Source organism: Drosophila mauritiana, chromosome X (assembly GCF_004382145.1).
Source record: "Drosophila mauritiana strain mau12 chromosome X, ASM438214v1, whole genome shotgun sequence".
Classification (NCBI taxonomy): domain Eukaryota; kingdom Metazoa; phylum Arthropoda; class Insecta; order Diptera; family Drosophilidae; genus Drosophila; species Drosophila mauritiana.
The window spans coordinates 23,207,525-23,213,397 of NC_046672.1; the positions used below are offsets into that span (position 1 = coordinate 23,207,525).

At 37.1% G+C, this 5,873-nt stretch overlaps 2 non-coding genes across 2 annotated transcripts; both read left to right on the top strand.

Annotated features, from left to right (window-relative positions):
* The first annotated feature begins 2,814 nt into the window (after positions 1-2,814).
* LOC117148994 lies at positions 2,815-4,788 on the top strand. Its single transcript, XR_004459994.1, has one exon. It is a non-coding gene; the product is annotated as a small subunit ribosomal RNA (ribosomal RNA).
* Positions 4,789-5,479: 691 nt separating this feature from the next.
* Positions 5,480-5,657, top strand: LOC117148982. Its single transcript, XR_004459982.1, has one exon. It is a non-coding gene; the product is annotated as a 5.8S ribosomal RNA (ribosomal RNA).
* Positions 5,658-5,873: the final 216 nt, after the last annotated feature.

Here is a 5,873-nt window from a genome sequence, read left to right on the forward strand (position 1 = left end):
TGATGCCATCAATGCCATTGCTTTAAAGCTCCTCCCCCCTATTAGCAAGTCACTAATCACGACCATAATAAATAAGTGCTTGCAATTGGGGCACTTCCCTTCATCATGGAAACGCGCCGAAGTAGTTATGATCCTGAAGCCTGGTAAACATGAAGCCAATCCCGCCTCCTACCGCCCGATCAGCTTACTACCAGTACTCTCCAAGATACTCGAAAGAGTATTTTTGACCAGAGTATTGCCGGTGATTGAGGAGGCTGGTCTGATCCCTGATCACCAGTTTGGCTTTAGGCGCCGCCACGGGACACCAGAGCAAGGCCACCGAGTAGCGCAATATATCCTGGACGCCTTTGAGAATAAGAAATACTGCCTAGCAGTAATGCTGGACATTAAGCAAGCCTTTGATCGTGTTTGGCACCCCGGTCTCCTCCTAAAGCTCAAAAACGGCCTGCCCCAGCCATATTTCAAGTTCTTAAAATCGTTCCTGGAGGGCAGAAGATTCGCCGTCAGGTGTGGAGAAGCGCGCTCAGACGTCAAAGAAGCCCGTGCAGGAGTTCCCCAAGGAAGCGTTCTCGGTCCGCTCCTCTACAACGCGTATACGGCTGACCTGCCGGTGATACCGAGCCAGTACATTATGGCAGCCACTTACGCCGATGATACTGCGTTCCTAACAACAGCAGATACCCCAGCAGAGGCCTCCCAGACTATGCAGGAGCAACTAGATCTACTGAACACGTGGCACACGAGATGGAATATATCGGTAAACAGAGACAAGTCAACCGCTACCACCTTCGCAACTAGACGCGGCACTTGCCCACCAGTCAGTTTCAACGGGTTCCCAATCCCAGAGGTAGCCAATCCAAATTATCTTGGCTTTACACTGGACAGGAGACTTACATGGAGACCACACCTGCTAAAGAAGCGGAAACAGGCGGAGAACCGAGTCCGTGAATTCTACTGGCTGATGGGCAGACAATCTAAGCTACCGACTTCCACTAAGCTCCTTATCTACAAAGCGATCATAAGGCCAATCTGGACGTATGGCATTCAACTGTGGGGCACTGCATCGAAAAGTAACATCAACATTATCCAGACATTCGAAAACAAAACGCTCCGCACAGTCACAAACGCTCACCCTTTCCACGATAATGCCACTATACACGAGGTCCTCAGCTTCCCCTGGGTGAAGGATGAGATTAAGAAAAGCAGCAGGCAGTACATGCAGAGGCTTCAAGACCACCCAAACAACCTGGCACAAGACCTGCTGGACACCAGTCAACGCACCAGGAGGCTGCACCGATCACACCCTTTGGACCTCTCTGGGATTAGACACGCAAATTAAATTAAATTATATACATACATTATTATATACATCATACATACAATATCGACAGTTATTGTATAGTTTCGCAACAATTTATGTAATCAATTAATTCTCTACCGTTAAGTTTAGTCATCAAATTTAATGATTGTCCGCGAAGGACAGTTTTAAATTAATATATCAAAAAAAAAAAAAAAAAAAAAAAAAAAATATTGTTCAAAACTAATGTAATCATATGATTTTGGCAATTATATGAGTAAATTAAATAATATACATATGAAAATGATTAATTATTATATGTATAGGGGAAAAAATGCTGAAATATTCCCACATTCTCTTAGTATTATAGAGAAAAGCCATTATAGTGAGAGGGTATAGTAGTGTAAACGACCGGAATTACGACAGAGGGTTCAAAAACTACTATAGGTAGGCAGTGGTTGCCGACCTCTCATATTGTTCAAAACTTATGTATTCATATGATTTTGGCAATAATATGAGTAAATTAAATAATATACATATGAAAATGATTAATTATTATATGTATAAGGGAAAAAATGCTGAAAATATCCCACATTCTCTTAGTATTATAGAGAAAAGCCATTATAGTGAGAGGGTATAGTAGTGTAAACGACCGGAATTACGACAGAGGGTTCAAAAACTACTATAGGTAGGCAGTGGTTGCCGACCTCCCGCATTATTCGAAATATTTTTTTCGGATTATGTTTATATTGGTTACATACAATAAAGTATATTATTATCCGTACAAATTTGTTTCTCAGTTCGCTTTTTAGATAATATCGTTGAAACAAAAGTCAAGTTTCTATTATATATAGAATAACAAATCGTTTCCATATATTATCGTTAATTTTTGGAGGCAGGCAAATATTAATTTATTACCTGCCGTATAGTTGGATTATTATATCGTTACGGTATAATACAAATATGGATTCTTATGAAAGAAATATAAAATTATATATTAAATGTGGAAATATTATCATATGCGCTTGGTTTTATGTTATATATTACCAGAGATATATATGAAAAGAGATAAATTTTAAATTTATCTTCAAAAGGCAAATGATTTAACTTAATATTTATATTGGTTAAACAAAAATTGTTCATGTGTGGATACAATAATTATGTATGTTGGAAATAACATGATATTTTATAACGAAATATGTATGTATAAAAAGATAAAATTATAGAAACATATATATTACAATAATTATATGAAATTCTTGTTATATTGGTAAAACAAGTATAAATTAAAAATGAAAATATGGATTACGAATGCTATATAAAAATAACCGTAATCGAATGGATTTTTTACTTATAAATATATATTTAAAATTTTACCCAAAGGCGAAATATTGAATTTTATTCAATATAATAAAAATCATGGAATTATATAAAGTGAAAAATCTATATATCTATATATATATTATATTGCTTATTTCGATTCAAAATATATGAATGGAATATGAAGGAAAAACATTATTCTGGTTGATCCTGCCAGTAGTTATATGCTTGTCTCAAAGATTAAGCCATGCATGTCTAAGTACACACGAATTAAAAGTGAAACCGCAAAAGGCTCATTATTTCAGTTATGGTTCCTTAGATCGTTAACAGTTACTTGGATAACTGTGGTAATTCTAGAGCTAATACATGCAATTAAAACATGAACCTTTATGGGACATGTGCTTTTATTAGGCTAAAACCAAGCGATCGCAAGATCGTTATATTGGTTGAACTCTAGATAACATGCAGATCGTATGGTCTTGTACCGACGACAGATCTTTCAAATGTCTGCCCTATCAACTTTTGATGGTAGTATCTAGGACTACCATGGTTGCAACGGGTAACGGGGAATCAGGGTTCGATTCCGGAGAGGGAGCCTGAGAAACGGCTACCACATCTAAGGAAGGCAGCAGGCGCGTAAATTACCCACTCCCAGCTCGGGGAGGTAGTGACGAAAAATAACAATACAGGACTCATATCCGAGGCCCTGTAATTGGAATGAGTACACTTTAAATCCTTTAACAAGGACCAATTGGAGGGCAAGTCTGGTGCCAGCAGCCGCGCTAATTCCAGCTCCAATAGCGTATATTAAAGTTGTTGCGGTTAAAACGTTCGTAGTTGAACTTGTGCTTCATACGGGTAGTACAACTTACAATTGTGGTTAGTACTATACCTTTATGTATGTAAGCGTATTACCGGTGGAGTTCTTATATGTGATTAAATACTTGTATTTTTTCATATGTTCCTCCTATTTAAAAACCTGCACTAGTGCTCTTAAACGAGTGTTATTGTGGGCCGGTACTATTACTTTGAACAAATTAGAGTGCTTAAAGCAGGCTTCAAATGCCCGAATATTCTGTGCATGGGATAATGAAATAAGACCTCTGTTCTGCTTTCATTGGTTTTCAGATCAAGAGGTAATGATTAATAGAAATAGAAGCAGTTTGGGGGCATTAGTATTACGACGCGAGAGGTGAAATTCTTGGACCGTCATAAGACTAACTTAAGCGAAAGCATTTGCCAAAGATGTTTTCATTAATCAAGAACGAAAGTTAGAGGTTCGAAGGCGATCAGATACCGCCCTAGTTCTAACCATAAACGATGCCAGAGCTAGCAATTGGGTGTAGCTACTTTTATGGCTCTCTCAGTCGCTTCCCGGGAAACCAAAGCTTTTGGGCTCCGGGGGAAGTATGGTTGCAAAGCTGAAACTTAAAGGAATTGACGGAAGGGCACCACCAGGAGTGGAGCCTGCGGCTTAATTTGACTCAACACGGGAAAACTTACCAGGTCCGAACATAAGTGTGTAAGACAGATTGATAGCTCTTTCTCGAATCTATGGGTGGTGGTGCATGGCCGTTCTTAGTTCGTGGAGTGATTTGTCTGGTTAATTCCGATAACGAACGAGACTCAAATATATTAAATAGATATCTTCAGGATTATGGTGCTGAAGCTTATGTAGCCTTCATTCATGGTGGCAGTAAAATGTTTATTGTGTTTGTTGGTTTGTCCCATTATAAGGACACTAGCTTCTTAAATGGACAAATTGCGTCTAGCAATAATGAGATTGAGCAATAACAGGTCTGTGATGCCCTTAGATGTCCTGGGCTGCACGCGCGCTACAATGAAAGTATCAACGTGTATTTCCTAGACCGAGAGGTCCGGGTAAACCGCTGAACCACTTTCATGCTTGGGATTGTGAACTGAAACTGTTCACATGAACTTGGAATTCCCAGTAAGTGTGAGTCATTAACTCGCATTGATTACGTCCCTGCCCTTTGTACACACCGCCCGTCGCTACTACCGATTGAATTATTTAGTGAGGTCTCCGGACGTGATCACTGTGACGCCTTGCGTATTACGGCTGTTTCGCAAAAGTTGACCGAACTTGATTATTTAGAGGAAGTAAAAGTCGTAACAAGGTTTCCGTAGGTGAACCTGCGGAAGGATCATTATTGTATAATATCCTTATCGTTAATAAACATTTGTTATAATACAAATAAATACAATTTACCAAAATAAAAATATTACAAAATGATTCCACGGAATCAAAAGTTAAAGTCAAAATAAAATGAAGATGGCTTTTATTTTATATGTGGGGCTTGGCAACCTCATAAAAAGACTTTAACATTATTAATGTTGTTGTGCGTATTTGTGGCAGTACTTACTACAACAATGGCGTTTCCTATAAAAACAAATTCTCGAAAATGGAAATCGAAGAAACTAAACAAAATTTGAAAGTAGAAGTCGAATTAAAATTAAAATAATTTTGAATGTGGTAATCGAAATAAGTGTGTGTGTTTCTGTACCATAATATCATATACACGCGTTGCGAATATGTATTGTTCATCTATGTTATGAGCATACGTTGGCTAATGCAACAACCTAAAATATACAATTTTTGTACCTGTCATCCATCAGGTTAATGTTTTATACAAATTTTGCAGTATGTGTCACCCAAAATAGCAAACCATAACCAGATTATTATGATACATAATGCTTATATGAAACTAAGACATATCGCAACATTTATTTTTAGGTATAAAAATAAATTTATTGAAGGAATTGATATATGCCAGTAAAATGGTGTATTTTTAATTTCTTTCAATAAAAACAATATTGATATTATATAAAAATGAATTATAAAACTCTAAGCGGTGGATCACTCGGCTCATGGGTCGATGAAGAACGCAGCAAACTGTGCGTCATCGTGTGAACTGCAGGACACATGAACATCGACATTTTGAACGCATATCGCAGTCCATGCTGTTATGTACTTTAATAATTTTATAGTGCTGCTTGGACTACATATGGTTGAGGGTTGTAAGACTATGCTAATTAAGTTGTTTATAAATTTTTTATAAGCATATGGTATATTATTGGATTAAATAATGATTTTATTCATAATATTAAAAAAGAAATGAAAAACATTATCTCACATTTGAATGTGAAAAACAATCTATACAATCAATCAATCTATAATTGTCTCTTATTAATGATTCGGAAAAAGAAAAATCTTGGTTTTGTTATTATTCTTCGT